The sequence below is a fragment of the Lithobates pipiens genome, unplaced genomic scaffold (assembly GCF_037356315.1).
Source record: "Lithobates pipiens isolate NorthernLeopardFrog02 unplaced genomic scaffold, aLitPip1_a1.2 Scaffold_16, whole genome shotgun sequence".
NCBI classification, from domain to species: domain Eukaryota; kingdom Metazoa; phylum Chordata; class Amphibia; order Anura; family Ranidae; genus Lithobates; species Lithobates pipiens.
In genome coordinates, this window is record NW_027507748.1 from 613,716,380 (window position 1) to 613,736,552 (window position 20,173).

Here is a 20,173-nt window from a genome sequence, read left to right on the forward strand (position 1 = left end):
GTCACAGTGCATGCTTGGCCAATCATGGGGCAGCAATGCACTGCGCCACCGCAGTGCATTGTGGTCCGCGCGCGCGTCACTCGAATTTTGACGCGAACGGCCCAAACGTTCGGAATTCACCGAACGGCCGAACAGCCAATGTTCGAGTCGAACGTACGTTCGACTCAAACACGAAGCTCATCCCTAATTTTGGCTAAGGAAGTGGGTGAGGGGATTTTCTTGTGAGCAGCACTTAGGGCCTGGAAGTCCCGTTCCAGATTGACTATGCCTAGGGTTTTTTCCCTCTTGAGCTGGGAGGTCAACTGAATAATTTTGCCTCTCATGACTGCTTTGTGGGCCCCCCACAACGTGCCCGGGGAGACTTCAGGAGTATCATTAGTTTGAAAGAACTCTTTTAAGTCTTTCTCAAGCTTCGTACAGTGTACTTGGTTAGCGAGGAGGGACTCCTTAAGGCGCCATTGGGGGGGGGCCCGCTGGAGCCAGAAAGCCCACCAGCTTAATGTAGATGATGGAATGATCAGACCACGGTACCTCTTTAATACAAGCCTGGGATAAATAGTTAATATCTGCTGTGTGGACGAAAATGTGGTCTATGCGGGAGAATGTCCTGTGTGGTGCCGAAAAGTGGGTGTAATCCCTAGAGTCAGGGTGAAGCTCCCTCCAAGAGTCAATCATCCCTAGTGAATGTAGAAGTTTGGCGATTTTTAGACTCTGTTTGGGGGGACGTTTCAAGTGGGTTCTGCCATTGGAAGTCTTGTCCATGAGGTGGTCAAACGCGATGTTCAAGTCACCTCCCAGGATTACCTTACCCTCCAGGTGGGAGGATAGGGTAGTCAGCATGGATGAAAAGAAAGGAGCTTGGTTTTTGTTGGGCGCATAATAGGAGACAAAGGAGAAAAGGGTATCGTTAATAAGGCCTTTAACCATGATAAATCTCCCTTCGTTATCTCTAATGGTTTGAATGTGGGTAAATGGGGTATGTTTGGAAAATAGGATGGCGACCCCCCTTGTCTTGTCCTCAGCATTAGCTAAAAAAAAGGTAGGGTAATTTCGGTGTAAAAACGTGGGGTTATAGCTTTTGGGGAAATGGGTTTCTTGGAGCATAACAATATTAAGGCCCCTATTGTAGTAACTGTGGAGGGCTTTACGTCTTTTAGACGGGGAGTTTAGGCCTTGTGTATTATGAGACGCTATCTTGAGCGTCGTCTTATTAATATGTGGATCAGCCATGGTTATCAGAGTATGGGATCAGAATAGAGAGAAACGATCTTACCCTGGGTAGTAGGGCTTATACGCTGTTCCGATGATCAGGATACAGGGGCTGGAACATGCTATTGTCGGACGGGCGGGAACTCCCCGAGGACTCCTGTAGGTAGAGGGAAATAGAAAAAGAAAGGGTGAAAGAAGACGGATAGGTAGGGGAGGGAAGGGAGAGGGAGGGAAGGGGAAGGACCCGAGAATGGGAAAGCTCGGAACCTTCTATGGTAGGTCTGGTTTGGCAGAGCCTACCCCGAGTCCCCCGAACCATGAGGACTCGGACTAAGGGCACTCTAAAATCAGACTGCATTCCTGGTGACCCCAAGGGAGAGGATCTCCACGAGGGGGCAACAGGTAGAGTGGCACACGGCAAATAGCCCCGCTCCGGCTCCAGCGCCTCTATTAGAATGCTGAAAGAAGTGGACGCCAGCGGGAAATAACAAAAAAAAAAAAAAAAAAAAAAAAAAAAACCATAGAGAACTAAAGAACAATCGAGCACCGGAACTGCACAAAAATATAAGGAGACACATAAAACAAATAATGTCATTGCGACAACAGTGTTGGGAGAGATGCGGCATGGATAGGGGGGAAAGGAAGGACGGGGATGTCGGGTGGAAAATCAGGGCGGACATTCGCACCCTGCAAAAAAAATAAATAAATATATAAAATAAAAAAAGGGGGGGGGGGAGAGAAAGGAAAAAAATAATAATTTTTGTGGGGGAAAAAATTTAGTCCAGAGGGTCCTGAGAAGGACCGGAGGTACAGAATCACGTTGCCTCTTCGACTTCTGTTTCACCCACAGGGGGGCCAACGGGCTGTTCGGGGGGGTCTTTTAGACGCGTTCATCCGGCTCTCCAACTGGTTGGGTTGTAAATCTTGTGAGATGAGCCCGAGTTGCAGGAGGAGGGTTTCCCCGTCTTGGAAGTTGGTGAAGCTGTACTGTCTTTCTTTATACTGGAACTGCAGGCGAAATGGGAAGGCCCATCTGTATTTGATCGAATTTTGATTGAGGACCTCCAGAAGGGGTCTGAGAGATCTTCTCTTTTGTATCGTGGCAGGAGAGATGTCCGCGAAAACTTGAATTTTATTGCCCTGGATGGTGAGATTGTCACGATTGCGAGACCGCAGCACGATTTCCTCTTTTATCCCGTAGAAGTGAGGCTTGATCACTATGTCTCGGGGTAGACCGTCTTGGCGAGGGGCTTGTAAAGCTCGATGGGCCCTATCCAGCTCAAGCTTGTGGTCCGGGACGTCCGGGATAATGTCCTTAATGAAGGCCTTGACGGTACCTTGGATGTCCGTGACAGATTCAGGCACTCCTCTGATGCGGAAGTTATACCTTCTGCTTCTGTTTTCCAAATCATCTATTTTTGAGAGAGCAGAATCCAATTGCTCTTGCAGGGATTGTATGCATTTAGTGTTCTGGTTGGTGCGTGCTGCTGTATCGTCCACTGCCTGCTCTATGACATCCATTCTGGCCCCAAGATTCTGCAGGTCTGCTTTGATAGAGGAAGTTATTTGAGCAGCATTCTGAGCCAGACCTGCTGCCAGCATTTCAGAGAATCTGCTTAAAAGCTGTGCCATATCAGGTGGATGGATAGGCTGTGGGGAGGCCTGCAGGGCCTCAGCCAGGCTGTTTGGGGAGATGATTTGGGGAGAATAGGAGTAGCCTGCCAGCGATCTGTTTATGAGGGATATAGTGGAGGCTGGAGAAGTCAGGGGGTCCTGGTGGTTACTCACGTCAGCGGAGGAGAGCTGAGGAGGGGGGGGATCCGTGATGTTGTCCTGGGTGTCCGTGTCTCCGCCTGAGAGAGGAGCGGTCGCCATCTTGGGAGACTCAGGCGCGGCTAGGCCGTAATGTAGCTGGCGATCGATTTTGCCCGGCCTTTGGGCATATGGGCGAACGCCTGGCGTCTTCCGGAGCTCGGTAGTGGTGGCGGCGGAGGTTCCCGCTGGCTGGGAGGCTGATGTGAGCGCCGAAGGGCCGGAGCGGTGCGGAGCTCCCGATCAAGGCGTCCGACCGGAAGTCCCGCGCATGCGCCACATCATCTTCCCCTCAATTTTAACCGTCTTCCCTGTCCCTGCTGAAGAAAAGCAGGCCCAAACCATGATGCTGCCACCACCATGTATGACAGTGGGGATGGTGTGTTGAGGGTGATGAGCTGTGTTGCTTTTACGCCAAACATATCGTTTTGCATTGTGGGCAAAAAGTTTGATTTTGGTTTCATCTGACCAGAGCACCTTCTTCCACATGTTTGGTGCGTCTCCCAGGTGGCTTGTGGCAAACTTTAGACAAGACTTTTTATGGATATCTTTGAGAAATGGCTTTCTTCTTGCCACTCTTCCATAAAAGGCCAGATTTGTGCAGCGTACGACTGATTGTTGTCCTATGGACAGACTCTCCCACCTCAGCTGTAGTTCTCTGCAGTTCATCCAGAGTGATCATGGGCCTCTTGGCTGCATCTCTGATCAGTCTTCTCCTTGTCTGAGCTGAAAGTTTAGAGGGACGGCCAGGTCTTGGTATATTTGCAGTGGTCTGATACTCCTTCCATTTCAAAATGATCGCTTGCACAGTGCTCCTTGGGATGTTTAAAGCTTGGGAAATCTTTTTGTATCCAAATCCGGCTTTAAACTTCTCCACAACAGTATTACGGACCTGCCTGGTGTGTTCCTTGGTCTTCATGATGCTCTCTGCACTTTCAACAGAACCCTGAGACTATCACAGAGCAGGTGCATTTATACAGAGACTTGATTACACACAGGTGGATTCTATTTATCACCATCAGTCATTTAGGACAACATTGGATCATTCACAGATCCTCGCTAAACTTCTGGAGTGAGTTTGCTGCACTGAAAGTAAAGGGGCCGAATAATTTTGCACGCACCACTTTTCAGTTTTTTATTTGCTAAAAAAGTTTAAATTAAATTATCCAATAGATTTCGTTCCACTTCACAATTGTGTCCCACTTGTTGGTGATTCTTCACAAAAAATAAAAATTTTATATCTTTATATTTGAAACCTGAAATGTGGCAAAAGGTTGAAAAGTTCAAGGGGGCCGAATACTTTCACAAGGCACTGTAAATGTGTAGCATGCATAAACAATACTGTGAAGGAATTGAAACCAAAATCACAATGCTCCAACAGAGTAAAAAAACAAAATAAAGAGTCCACCAATGCTTTTCAGTGTGATAGTCCACTATCCAGCATTTCATATAATCTCCTCAATCCAAAACTTTTCTTTGTGTGTGAAGAAATTGTGTCATTATGTTTCCAACACCATGCAATTTGTGCTTCACCACTGTGTAGATTAACCGCTCACCTTAATTATAGACCTATACTTTCATACAGGTCAAGTCACGCTTTATGTTGTAAAACAGGTCAGCTTCACTTCCCCTCTCAATTTTTGTCAGTCAGCAGTAGTAATATAAGACAAAAAAACTCTCCATAGTGAAATACTGACCTAAAAGCATTTATTAATACAAGAGAAACACATATCATTTACACTCAAACACGAGTGTAAAAGTGCATTAAAAATTATTTAAGGCAATCTCTTTACCAGACTTCCAATCTCAGCAGTGACCGGCTCCGATCGAAGCATTGCACCACAGATCACGTGACTTCCTCAGGGATAGTATGGTCGCACACAGTTTAGTTATACTTTCCACCACTGTGTTTGTGAAACCCATCACTGAATTTATGCTTTTGTTGAAAATTTTGTTTAATTTTGATGCCAATTGCATTCTGAAAAATCGGGGTTCAAAGTCCAAGTTATACCCCGTGACAAAAACTGTGAAGGGTCTAATTTTATTATATAGTTACTTTCAGATATTTTATGGGGTCCGTCCTACCACTCCCGAGCCACTGTAAATACAGTTTATGTTCACAACATGTGACTAAAGCATACAGTGCCTTGAAAGAATATTCATACCCATTTAAATTTTCCACATTTTGTCATGTTACAACCAAAAACGTAAATGTATTTTTATTGGGTTATATGTGATAGACCAACACAAAGTGGCACATAATTGTGAAGTGGAAGGAAAATGATAAATGTTTTTTTTAACATTTTTTACAAATAAATATGTGAAAAGTACGGCGTGGATTTAGATCTGGACTTTGACTGGGCCATTCTAACACATGAATATGATTTGATCCAAACCATTCCATTGTAGATTGGGCTGTATGTTTAGGGTTGTGCTCCACCACAGTTTTTCTTCTAAGATTACCCTGTATTTGGCTCCATCCATCTTCCATATTTAAATAGGTACATAGTAGGTGAGGTTGAAAAAAGACACAAGTCCAACCTCTGTGTGTGATTATATGTCAGTATTACATTGTATATCCCTGTATGTTGTGGTCGTTCAGGTGCTTATCTAATAGCTTTTTGAAACTATCGATATTCCCTGGCTGCTAATATCACTGCCTGTGGAAGGGAATTCCACATCCTAGCCTCTCTTACAGTAAAGAACCCTCTACATAGTTTAAGGTTAAACCTCTTTTCTTTTCATTTTAATGAGCCGCCACAAGTCTTGTTAAACTCAATTCCGCGAAAGAGTTTTATCCCTATTTTGGGGTCACCAATACGGTATTTGTAAATTGAAATCATATCCCCTCTCAAGCGTCTCTTCTCCAGAGAAAATAAGTTCAGTGCTCGCAACCTTTCCCCATAACTAATATCCTCCAGATCCTTTATTAGCTTTGTTGCCCTTCTTTGTTACATAGTTAGTAAGGTTGAATAAAGACACCAGTCCATCCTGAGTGTCTACAATTGTCCCCATCACTGTACATTGCACACTCACATTGGTCCCTACCCTCAAGGAGCCCACAATTCAAGGTCCCCATTTATATATACTAGGGCCAATTTTGGACATAAGCCAATTAACCTACCTGCATGTCTTTGGAGTGTGGGAGGAAACCGGAGTACCCGGTGGAAACCCACACAGGCACAGGGAGAGCATGCAAACTCCAGGCAGGTAGGGATTTGAACCAGTGACCCTTACTGCTAGGTGAGAGTGCTAACCACTACACCACTGTGCCGCCCTTTGTACTTGCTCCATTTCCAGTACATCCTTCCTGAGGACTGGTGCTCAGAACTGGACAGCATACTGCGGCCGGACCAGAGTCTTGTAGAGCGGGAGAATTATTGTTTTATCTCTGGAGTTGATCCCCTTTTTAATGCATGCCAATATTATGTTTGCTATGTTAGCAGCAGCTTGGCATTGCATGTCATTGCTGAGCCTATCATCTACTAGGACCCCCAGGTCCTTTTCCACCCTAGATTCCCCCAGAGGTTCTCCCCCCAGTGTACAGATTGCATTCATATTTTTGCCACCCAAATGCATTATTTTACATTTTTCTACATTAAACCTCATTTGCCCACCCCATTAATTTGTTCAGATCTTTTTGCAAGGTTTCCACATCCTGTGGAGAAGTTATTGCCCTGCTTAGCCTAGTATCGTCCGCAAATACAGAGATTGTTTACCCCATCCTCCAGGTCATTTATGAACAAATTAAATAGGATTGGTCCCTGCACATAACCCCGGGGGACTCCTCTCCCGACCCCTGACCATTCCGAGTACTCCCCATTTATTACCACCCTCTGAACTCACCCTTTGAGCCAGTTTTCAATCCATGTACTCACCTTATGGTCCATGCCAACAAACAGGATTTTGCACAAGTCACTTTTGATTGGTTTATGAGCAATTAGCACTGTAGATTGAACTTACATACCTGTATTATAATTTAAGGTTTTCACAAGAGACTTTTATTCATTTTTATTAAATTTTTCTCTCCTTTGATGAACTCCCTTGAAACTTCAGACTATGTGGAGTTTATGACTTTTCAATGCAATATGCACTTTTGTATATAGGTGGGGCATATAGAGCATCTCAGATACTAGCACTTTAACACGGGCTCTTTGGTTGAAATAATTTACACAATTAATAATCTTTGCTCCTTGATATCACAATTATTTTATGGTGAGATATATATATATATATATATATATACACACACACACACACATATATGGACAACCTTTCATACATAGGTAGTTCCTAATATACATACCCCTCTTGGAGGTCACTTCCTAGGGGAAAGGCAGTGGTACGCATTACCCCAGCCCACACCACCAAGTAGTCCAATTAGGACTCAGATTTGCAACTGCTAGTCAACACTGGGGGTCACTCTCCAGGTGATAAGGCAGCACCATCTATCCCTGCATATATAAACATTAATTCTTCTGGTGCTGCACTAGTGGAGCACCTAGGGGAGGCAGCAGCCCAGCCCTACCTAAGCGTGGTATCCATCAATATAATTACTAAAATCTTGTATATAGTCCCTTATCATCCCCTCCAAGAACTTGAATACTATTGATGTTAGGCTAACTGATCTGTAATTCCCAGGAATGTATTTTGGGCCCTTTTTAAATATTGGTGCTACATTGGCTTTTCTCCATTCAGCTAGTACCATTCCAGTCAGTAGACTGTCAGTAGAAATTAGGAACAATGGTCTTGCAATTACTTGACTGAGTTCCTTAAGTATCCTCAGGTGCAAGCCATCTGGTCCCAGTGAGTTATTAATGTTACGTTTCCCAAGTATAATTTTAATTCTGTCCTCTGTTAAGCATGGAGGTGCTTCCTGTGATGTGTTATGAGGATAAACACTGCTGTTTTAGTTACTAAAGCCCCCTTGTGAAGACTTAGGTGAAGAATAAATGTAATACAATCGCTATCTCCCCATCCTTTGTAACCAGATGCCCTTCCTCATTCTTTATGGGGCCAATATGTTCTGTCCTCCCTTTTTTACGGTTTACATACTTAAAGACTTTCTTAGTATTTTTTTGCTTTCCTCCGCTATGTGTCTTTTGTGTTCTATCTTAGCCGCCCTAATTGCACCCTTACATTTCTTGTTGCATTTTTTATAAAGTCTGAATGCTGATGATGATCCCTGAACCTTGTATTTTTTGAAGGCCTTCTCCTTTGCTTTTATATGCATTTTTATATTGGAGTTAAGCCATCCAGGACTTTTGTTCTCTCTTTTAAATCTATTACCCAATGGGATGCATTGGCTAAAACCCTCATTTAATATGCTCTTAAAGCAAATCCATCTCTCCTCCGTTTTCTTTGGCTCTTTTGAAATTCAGTGTCTTTGTATTCCCCTTATGTTTCCTATTTATGTGATTTATACTGAAGCCAATTGACCTGTGATTGCCGTTTTCTAAATTGCCCCATATTTCCACATCCATGATCAGGTCTGTATTGTTGGTAATCAGTAGATCCAGAAATGCTTTATTTTTAGTTGGTGTGTTTACCATCTGAACCATGAAATTGTCCTGCAAGACATTTAGGAACTGGCGAGACTTAGGCGAAAGCGTGGTTCCCTCCGCCCAGTCTATGTCTGGATAATTAAAATCCCCCATTATGATAACACTTCTCATCCCTGCTGCTTATTCAAATTGTGATAAGAGATCCATCTCCCCCTTTTCCCTCAGGTTAGGGGGACTATAGCATACTCCCAGTATTATTTTCCCCTTAGCTTCATCCCTTTGGAGCTCTACCCATAATAGGGATTCCACCTCCTCCCTAGTTCCCTTAGTGATGCAATTTCTCACATTCACTTGTACATTATTCTTGATATATAGGCATACCCCCCCTTTTTTACCCTCTCTATCCCTGCGATAAAGGGTATACCCTTGAATGTTTGCCAGCCAATCATAAGAGCCGTTGAACCACAAAATCCAAATCCTCTTCGTACAACAGTATCTCTAATTCACCCAACTTGTCCTCCAGGCTCCTGGCATTGGTGAACATGCCATGTAGTTTACACTGGTCGCATACTCTCCTCTTATTGGATGTTCTGAGATTGCAGCTAGGACTTGTTACTATACTTACCTTGGGTTTATGTGCTTTAGTCAACCTACCACTAATGCCCCCAATACTACCCTCTGGAATATGTTCCGCGCTGACTATCTCTACCTCTGCACCCTCCCCCCGTCGCCTAGTTTCCCCATCAACTCCAACCAGCTTCCCTGTCCCTGCTAAAGAAAAGCATCCCCACAACACATGATGCTGTCACCACCATGTTTCCCGATGGGGATGGTGTGGTCAAGGTGATGTGCAGTGTTAGTTTTCCACTACACATAGCGTTTGCTTTAAAGCCAAAAAGTTAAATTTTGGTCTCATCTGACCAGAACACCTTCTTCCACATGTTTGCTGTGTTCCCCACATGGCTTCTTGCAAACTGCAAACCGGACTTCTTATAGCTTTCTTTTATCAATGGCTTTCTTCTTGCCACTCTTCCATAAAGACCAGATTTGTGGACCGCACAACTAATAGTTGTCCTGTGGACAAATTTTACGACCTGGTCTGTGGCTCTTTGCGGCTCCTCCAGAGTTACCATAGGCCTCTTGGCTGCTTCTCTGATGAATGCTCTCCTTGTTCAGCCTGTCAGTTTAGGTTGTTGGCCATGTCTTGGTAGGTTTGCAGTTGTGCCATATTCTTTCTATTTTCGGATGATGGATTGAACAGTGCTCTGTCAAATGTTCAAACCTTGGGATATTTTCTTACAACTTAACCCTGCTTTAAAGTTCTTCACAACTTTACCCCGTTCGGTGTGTTCCTTGGCCTTCATGATGCTGTTTGTTCACTAAGGTTCTCTAACAAACCTTGAGGGCTTCACAGAACAGCTGTATTTATACTGAGATTAAATTACACAAAGGTGGACTCTATTTACTAATTAGGTGTCTTCTGAAGGAAAATGGTTCCACTAGATGTTAATTAGGAGTATCAGAGTAAACGGGGCTGAATACAAATGCACGCCATACTTTTTTCACTTTATTTGTAAACATTTTTAAAAACCATTTATCATTTTCCTTTTACTTCACAATTATGTGCCACTTTGTTTTGGTCTATCACATAAAATCCCAATAAAATACATTTACGTTTTTGCTTGACAAATTTGGAAAATTTCAAGGGGTATGAACACTTTTTCAAAGCACTGTATAGATTACACTCAAACACGAGTGTAAAAGTACATGAAAAAATCATCCAAGGTAATCTCTTTACCGGACTTCCGGTCTCGACCTTGACTAGAAGGGACCGGCTCCAGTTGACGTGTTGCGGCACAGATCGGGTGACTTCCTCAGGGATAGTGTGGAAGCGCACAGGTTAGTTATACTTTCAATCACTGCGTTTGTGAAACCCATCACTGAATTTATGCTTTTGTTGAAAATTTGGTCTAATTATGATGCCAATTGCATTATGAAAAATTGGGGTTCAAAGTCCAAGTTATACCCCTTGCCAAAAACTGTGACGTGTCTACTTTTCTAAATATCGTCACTTTGGGATAGTTTATGGGGTCCAGCCATTGTAAATATAGTTTGGTGCTAAAAAACGGACATGCCAGTTTTTTGCAGCCATTGACAGCAAAATACGCTTTCTTGTTTCTCAGTCCTGCTATGTTCACACCATGTGACTAATGCCACGTACACACGAGCTGATTGTATGGCGTATTTAGTCCGTCATACAATCCGACGGACAGTCCGTCGTACTTTCCACTGAACGGACTTGACTACACACGGATGCACAAACAGTCCGTCGAAAGCTTGCGCGATGACGTGTACAGCACGTACGACGGGACTAGAAATAGGAAGTCCAAGACACAGCAAAGCACCCTTCCGCCCTGTAAATCCTTTCTGGGCATGCGTCATTCTTAGTCCGTCCGACTAGCATACTGACGACCGTATTGTCCGCTGAAACCAAAGTACGACAGACAGAATTTCGAAAAAACCGAAATACTTACAGTGGTGTGAAAAAGTGTTTGCCCCCTTCCTCATTTCCTGTTCCTTTGCATGTTTGTCACACTTAAGTGTTTCGGAACATCAAACCAATTTAAACAATAGTCAAGGACAACACAAGTAAACACAAAATGCAATTTGTAAATGAAGGTGTTTATTATTAAAGGTGAAAAAAAAATCCAAACCATCATGGCCCTGTGTGAAAAAGTGATTGCCCCCTAAACCTAATAACTGGTTGGGCCACCCTTAGCAGCAACAACTGCAACCAAGCGTTTGCGATAACGTGCAATGAGGCTTTTACAGCGTCCTGGGGGAATTTTGGCCCACTCATCTTTGCAGAATTGTCCTAATTCAGTTACATTAGAGGGTTTTCGAGCATGAACGGCCTTTTTAAGGTCATACCACAACATCTCAATAGAATTCAGGTCAGGACTTTGGCTAGGCCACTCCAAAGTCTTCATTTTGTTTTTCTTCAGCCATTCGGTGGTGGACTTGCTGGTGTGTTTAGGATCATTGTCCTGCTGCAGAACCCAAGTTCGTTTCAGCTTGAGTACACGAACAGATGGTCGGACATTCTCCTTCAGGATCACCTTGGTAGACAGCAGAATTCAAGTTCCTTTTATCACGGCAAGTCTTCCAGGTCCTGAAGCAGCAAAACAGCCCCAGACCATCACACTATCACCACCATATTTTACTGTTGGTATAATGTTCTTTTTATGAAATGTAGTGTTCCTTCTACACCAGATATACTTGGACACACACCTTCCAAAGAGTTCCACTTTTGTCTCATCGGTCCACAGAATGTTGTCCCAAAAGTCTTGGGGATCATCAAGATGTGTTGTGGAGAAATTGAGACGAGCTTTGATGTTCTTTTTGCTCAGCAGTGGTTTTCTCCTTGGAACTCTGCCATGCAGGCCATTTTTGCCCAGTCTTTTCCTGATGGTGGAGGCATGAACGCTGACCTTAACTGAGGCAAGTGAGGCCTGCAGTTCCTTGGACGTTGTTGTGGGGTCTTTTGTGACCTCTTGGATGAGTCGTCGCTGCGCTCTTGGGGTAATTTTGGGCGGCCGGCCACTCCTGGGAAGGTTCACCACTGTTCCATGTCTTCGCCATTTGTGGATAATGGCTCTCACTGTGGTTCGCTGGATTCCCAAAGCTTTGGAAATGGCTTTATAACCCTTTCCAGACTGATAGATCTCAATTACTTTCTTTCTCAATTGTTCCTGAATTTCTTTGGGTCTCGGCATGATGTGTAGCTTTTAAGGATCTTCTGGTGGACCTTACTGTGTCAAGCAGCTCCTATTTAAGTGATGCCTTGATTGTGAACAGGTGTGGCAATAATCAGGCTTGGGTGTGGCTAGAGAAATTGAACTCAGGTGTGGACAACCACAGTTATAGTATGTTTTAACAAGGGGGGCAATCACTTTTTCACACAGGGCCATGATGGTTTGGATTTTTTTTCACCTTTAATAATAAACACCTTCATTTACAAATTGCATTTTGTGTTTACTTGTGTTGTCCTTGACTATTGTTTAAATTGGTTTGATGTTCCGAAACACTTAAGTGTGACAAACATGCAAAGGAACTGTCATGAAAATCTCACGAAGAGATTGTCCTCCAGGTCTTCTGATGTACGATCGTCGCGGGTACGCACGATCGTACGAATGCCCTTACGTTCGTACACAGGTGCGCGTGCGCGGGCAAGCGCACGGTCGCGTGCGTGCGTACGTATTGGCGCCAAACGGCCTATTTAAACCAGCCTCTTGCCAACAGTCTTTGCTGTCTGCTCTACAGCGTTATATCTGTGAGACCTGATCCGTATTGTTTGTTCCTGTTTGACCCGGCCTGCCTGTGACCTATCTGCTATCCGCCTGCACCCGACCTCGGCTTGTTGTGACTATTCTCCTGCCTGTTCCCTTGTACTTCGTTCCTGTCTGGTATCCGATCCGGCTTGCTCTGACCATCCGTCTGCTAAAAGGGTAACCTGCTTATACTGAACTGTTCATCTGCTATAAGTGCCTGCTCATATTGAACTACCTATCTACTGCAAGTCACCTGCTTATACTGAACTGTGTCATCTGCTACAAGCGATCTGTTAGTATTGAACTGTTCATCTGCTATAAGTGCCTGCTCATATTGAACTACCTATCTACTGCAAGTCACCTGCTTATACTAAACTGTGTCATCTGCTACAAGTGATCTGTTAGCATTAAACTCTTCATCTGCTATAAGTGCCTGCTCATATCGAACTATCTGCTGCAAGTCACCTGCTTATACTGAACTGTGTCATCTGCTACAAGTAACCTGCTAGTATTGCACTGTCCATCTGCTCCTAGTGCCTGCTTATATTGACTGTTTATCTGCTGAAAGCACTTGTGTATATTACACTGTTCACCTGCTACAAGTGGCCTGCTTTCCTGCACTGCTTATTGCCAAGTTACCTGCTCCTTTGAACTGTGTATCTGCTATAAACTACCTGCTGATCCCTTCACTGTGATTACCTGCTCCACTGAACCTCGCCTACCCATCCTACCCATCTGTTGATCCTGCCAGGCACCTGTACCCCTCCTTACTCCTGTGTTCCCTGTTACATTGCCAGGAAACCGGTAGTGGGAGTCGTAAAGGAGGCCTCTCTCCGCAATCCGGGCTCGCTACGAGAAGGTACGTGACAGTAGCAGACAGCCAATGTCTGAGCCCGAGCGGGGAGCCTCCGCCATGGAAGAACTTTGTCAACACCTGGCAGGACTGTCTGAGGCAGTTAAGGGCCTTCAACAAGGCTACACTCGGCTGGAGGAACGGGTAATTGCTCTTTCCAACCCCTCCGGATCCTTGGGGGCCCCTCAACCATCAGTTTCTTCAGCTGAAGCAGGTCCAACACCTACAGTTGTGATGTTACCACCAGAACCTAAAGTTCCCACACCCGAGCGATTTTCTGGGAATCGCAGTGGCTTCAGGGCCTTCCGCAACTCCTGCAAATTATATTTTGCCCTCCAACCACGGACCTTCTCTTTAGAGGCTACCAAGGTGGGTTTTGTGGTGTCTCTACTCTCTGGAGACCCCCAGACCTGGGCCCACCGCCTGTTAGAAAACAAGGACGCAGCGTTGACTAATCTTTCTACCTTTTTTGATGCTATGGCTCAATTGTATGAAGATCCTCAACTTTCAGCAACTGCAGAAACCGCTTTGCGGACCCTCCAGCAGGGACGAAGGGCGGTGGAAGATTATGTGGCCGAGTTCAGGCGATGGGGTGCGGATACGAACTGGAATGATGCTGCCCTTCGCCATCAGTTCCGCATGGGACTCTCTGATTCTTTGAAGGATGAGCTTGCTAGAGTCGGTGTTCCACAGACATTAAACGCACTAATTGACTTGGCGATACAGATCGATCGTCGTCTGAGAGAGAGAAGAGCTGAGAGGGCCACTGGTTTCTCTCGTCCAACCTGGATGCTTCCAAAGGCCCCAAGCCATTTACATCCAGCACCTGCCACTCGATCCACGTCTGACACACCTGAGCCAATGCAACTTGGAGTCTTGCGGCCATCTCTTACCCCCGAAGAACGTCAACGTCGGCGGAATAATAACTTATGTCTCTATTGCGGGGAATCTGGACATTACGTCAGGAACTGTCCAATAAAACTTCGTAAGTGTCCATCCATGCCTCTTGATCTCCCAGACTCTTTAATAAAGTTTCCATCTCACCTTATCATTTCTGTCTCCTTTCAGTTCCCAGGAAAGACTTTACAGACACCCGCCATTATTGATTCCGGGGCATGCAGCTGTTTTATGGATTCATCCTTTGCTGCCCAACATCAGATTCCTCTCCTACCTAAGACCCGTGGACTCTCTATTCATTTGGCCGATGGCTCCGCTATTAAATCTGGTCCTGTAACTCGAGAAACTGCACCTCTACCTACTGTTATCTCTGGTTCTCATCGAGAACTTCTCCGGATGGACATTATCTCCTCCCCTCTTTTTCCTGTAATCCTTGGGATGCCCTGGCTACAGGCTCACAATCCAACCATAAATTGGACTACAGGAGAAATTACCTTTTCTTCACCGTATTGCCAGAAGTTCTGTGGTTCATCCGGTTCTCTGAGACCAGCAACTTTATTATCTATTGACTCAGAGATCGATTTACGTCAAGCCATTCCCGAAGTCTACCACGAATTTTTGGACGTGTTCAGTAAACAAAAGGCAGAGGTGCTCCCGCCCCACCGGGCTTATGACTGCCCCATTGAGTTACTTCCTGGAGCCAAGATTCCGTTTGGAAGGGTTTTTCCCTTAACAGAGGTAGAGCAGGAGAAACTCAAAGAATACCTCGAAGAAAATTTAAAGAAGGGGTTCATTCGCCCGTCTACGTCCCCAGCAGGTGCAGGTATTTTCTTTGTTGAGAAAAAGGACCACACTCTCCGACCCTGCGTAGACTACCATGAATTAAACAACATCACTATAAAGAACCGGTACCCTCTCCCTCTTTTTCCAGAGTTATTCCAAAGACTGGGAATTGCTACGGTGTTCACTAAACTCGATCTCCGTGGGGCTTACAACTTGATCCGTATCAAGGCCGGAGATGAGTGGAAGACTGCTTTCCGTACCCGATTCGGACACTTTGAGTATTTGGTGATGCCCTTCGGTTTGTGTAATGCCCCCGCCACTTTCCAATACTTTATCAATGATGTGCTCCGGGACTTTCTGGACTTATTTGCTGTCGTTTATTTAGATGATATTTTGATTTTTTCTTCCTCCCTTGAAGCCCATCGCAAGCACGTCAAAAGCGTGTTGGGTTGGCTCCGCCAACACGGACTATATGCAAAAGCAGACAAGTGTTTGTTCGAACAGGAAAGTATACCATTCCTGGGGTTGATCATCTCTAGTAAGGGTATAAAAATGGACCCCCAGAAGATTGCTGCGATTTTGGACTGGCCGACTCCTGTAGACAGGAAAGGAATCCAACGTTTTATTGGATTCGCCAACTTCTACCGCAAATTTATTAAAGGTTTCTCAGCTATTGTTGCACCCATCACACAACTAACTAGACAAGGAACCCGTTTTCATTGGACCTCTGAAGCTCAAAAAGCATTCGAGACTCTTAAGGGACTTTTCACCTCCGCTCCTATTTTAAGACATCCAGATTCCTCCCTGCCATTTGTTTTAGAAGTGGATGCATCCGAAATCGCCGTAGGAGCTATATTATCCCAAAGACAAGGAACTAAGGCCCTGCTTCATCCTGTGGCTCTCTTTTCACGTAAGTTATCTGCAGCCGAGAAAAATTACGATGTCGGAGACCGGGAGCTGTTGGCCATTAAATCCGCATTAGAAGAGTGGCGTTATTTGTTGGAAGGAGCTTCTCATCCAATTCTAATATTTACAGATCACAAGAACCTGGAGTACTTAAGATCTGCAAAAAGACTAAAACCAAGACAAGCCAGGTGGGCACTCTTCTTCTCCCGGTTCTCTTTCCATGTAACGTATCGCCCAGGGTCTAAGAATATAAAACCAGATGCCTTGTCACGGATGTTCCACAAGTCCCAGGAGAATTCTCCTCCGGATACCATTCTCGCTCCTGGGAATTTCCTTCTGCTTCAGGAAGATCTTCTCTCTCGGCTTAGACAAGCCTCCTTGGGACAAAGACCCTTCTCAGAACCAGAACTACAAACCAGAGGTGGGTTACTGTGGTATAAAGACAAGATCTACATCCCCGAAACTCTGCGGGTATCTGTTCTAGAGCTGTGTCATGACCACGCACTCGCCGGACATTTTGGTATCACTAGAACCATTGATTTGGTACAGCGAACTTTTTGGTGGCCTCAGTTACGGGAGGATTGCAGGAAATACGTGAACACCTGCACTACGTGCATTAGGAGCAAGAACTGTAAAACCAAGGCCTGGGGCCTCCTTAAACCGTTGTCTGTTCCGGATAGGCCATGGAAAATGCTGTCTCTAGACTTCATTGTTGAATTGCCTCCGGCAGACGATCATACCACTATCTTGGTGGTGGTCGATCGTCTGTCAAAGATGGCACATTTTATTCCCATGAAGGGTACCCCTTCAGCCTCTGAAACTGCACAAGTGTTTATCAAAGAAATAATTAGGCTCCATGGGGTACCAGCCAATATAGTTTCAGATCGAGGAGTACAGTTCACCTCTCGATTCTGGAAGTCCCTCTGCAAGGCCTTGAATATTGAGCTATCTTTCTCATCCGCTTATCATCCTAAGTCCAATGGGCAGACTGAGAGGACAAACCAAACTCTCGAACAATATTTACGCTGTTTTTCCTCTTTTGCACAAGATGATTGGATCTCCCTACTTCCAGTAGCTGAATTTGCGTATAATAATTCTCTCCATTCCGCCATCAAACAGACACCCTTTTTTGCCAATTATGGCTTCCACCCTTCATTTTTACCCAACTCCCTTCCTGAATGTTCAGTACCTGAGGTCCAGGAAAAGATGAACTTTTTTTCAACCAACAACAAACTTCTACAAGAAACAATGACTAAAACTCAAGAGCACAACAAGGCAACCTTTGACAGGAAGAGACGAGGAGAGTTAGTACTGGTACCTGGTGATTTGGTGTGGCTATCCACGGTAAACTTGAAAATGGCGTGTCCTTCAAGGAAACTAGGTCCCAAGTTTTTAGGACCTTTCTCAGTCAAAAGGAAGATTAACGAAGTTGCTTTTGAACTAGAACTTCCAGACTCACTAAAGGTTCATCCGGTATTCCATGTATCCTTATTGAAACCTTTCACTCCCAATCCATTTCCTAACCGAAAAACCACTCCTCCTGATCCGATCTTGGTTGATGGTGAAGAAGAATTTGAAATTGAAGCCATCCTAAAATCCAGAAGAAGAGGAAACCAGAACCAGTTCTTAATCAAATGGAAAGGATATGGTCCTGAAGAGAACTCTTGGGAGCCTGAGGACAACATTCATGCGAAAAACTTGATTCGATCCTTTAAAAGGGCCCATCCGGAAAAGTTTGCCCGAAAGGGCATCCGGAGGCTGCCCCTTGGGGGGGGGGGGCAATGTCATGAAAATCTCATGAAGAGATTGTCCTCCAGGTCTTCTGATGTACGATCGTCGCGGGTACGCACGATCGTACGAACGCCCTTACGTTCGTACACAGGTGCGCGTGCGCGGGCACGCACACGGTCGCGTGCGTGCGTCCGTATTGGCGCCAAACGGCCTATTTAAACCAGCCTCTTGCCAACAGTCTTTGCTGTCTGCTCTACAGCGTTATATCTGTGAGACCTGATCCGTATTGTTTGTTCCTGTTTGACCCGGCCTGCCTGTGACCTATCTGCTATCCGCCTGCACCCGACCTCGGCTTGTTGTGACTATTCTCCTGCCTGTTCCCTTGTACTTCGTTCCTGTCTGGTATCCGATCCGGCTTGCTCTGACCATCCGTCTGCTAAAAGGGTAACCTGCTTATACTGAACTGTTCATCTGCTATAAGTGCCTGCTCATATTGAACTACCTATCTACTGCAAGTCACCTGCTTATACTGAACTGTGTCATCTGCTACAAGTGATCTGTTAGTATTGAACTGTTCATCTGCTATAAGTGCCTGCTCATATTGAACTACCTATCTACTGCAAGTCACCTGCTTATACTAAACTGTGTCATCTGCTACAAGTGATCTGTTAGCATTAAACTGTTCATCTGCTATAAGTGCCTGCTCATATCGAACTATCTATCTGCTGCAAGTCACCTGCTTATACTGAACTGTGTCATCTGCTACAAGTAATCTGTTAGTATTGAACTGTTCATCTGCTATAAGTGCCTGCTCATATTGAACTACCTATCTGCTGCAAGTCACCTGCTTATACTGAACTGTGTCATCTGCTACAAGTAACCTGCTAGTATTGCACTGTCCATCTGCTCCTAGTGCCTGCTTATATTGACTGTTTATCTGCTGCAAGCACTTGTGTATATTACACTGTTCACCTGCTACAAGTGGCCTGCTTTCCTGCACTGCTTATTGCCAAGTTACCTGCTCCTTTGAACTGTGTATCTGCTATAAACTACCTGCTGATCCCTTCACTGTGATTACCTGCTCCACTGAACCTCGCCTACCCATCCTACCCATCTGTTGATCCTGCCAGGCACCTGTACCCCTCCTTACTCCTGTGTTCCCTGTTACATTGCCAGGAAACCGGTAGTGGGAGTCGTAAAGGAGGCCTCTCTCCGCAATCCGGGCTCACTACTAGAAGGTACGTGACAGGAACAGGAAAATGAGGAAGGGGGCAAACACTTTTTCACACCACTGTAGTACTCCGGACTGCACGCTGAAAAAGTCAGCTGAAGCCCACACACGAGCGGATTTCCGCTGAAATGTGTTTCGACGGACTAAGTACGCCATACAATCCGCCCGTGTGTACGCGGCATAAGACATACTTATGTGGTGTTTTCACATAGAGAAGTAGTAGAAGAAAGTATTTTACAGCATCATTACCGACTTAAATATATAATAAACTGAATAAAAAACAATTAAAAGCAACAATTTTTCTTATTTTAAATTTTTTGCTTTAGGCTCGGTTCACACAGGGGGCGACGTGACTTGCCGCACCGCGACCTCAGCGGCGACTTGCAAATGACTTCTGTATAGAAGTCAATGCAAGTCGCCCGAGGTCGCCCAAAAGTAGTACAGGAACCTTTTTTCTAAGTCGGAGCGACTCGAGTCGCTCCTCTTAGAACGGTTCCGTAGTACAGAACGGGGGCGACTTGTCATTTTGCGGCGCGGCAAGTCGTGCCGCGTCGCCCCCTGTGTGAACCGAGCCTAACTTTAAATAAATCAAGTAACCCAAATATAAAAAAATATCAAAACTCGTTAAGTTGCCTGCAAAACAAAGCAGCGCTTGTAAGACAATTTACCACCTGTCCAAAACCTGAAAAAAGCCCTGGGACTCAAGGGGGGTTTGTATAGATTAAAGGTGCTGGGACTCAAGTGTTTAAAGAAGAACATTAGTAAAATAGTAAGAGACTACTTAGCAATCAGCAACTGCTGAGACAATGATCACTTTGATCAAGCATATGTACATTATCTGACAAAAGTGAGTACACCCCTCACATTTTTGTAAATATTTTATTCTATCTTTTCATATGACAACCCTGAAGAAATG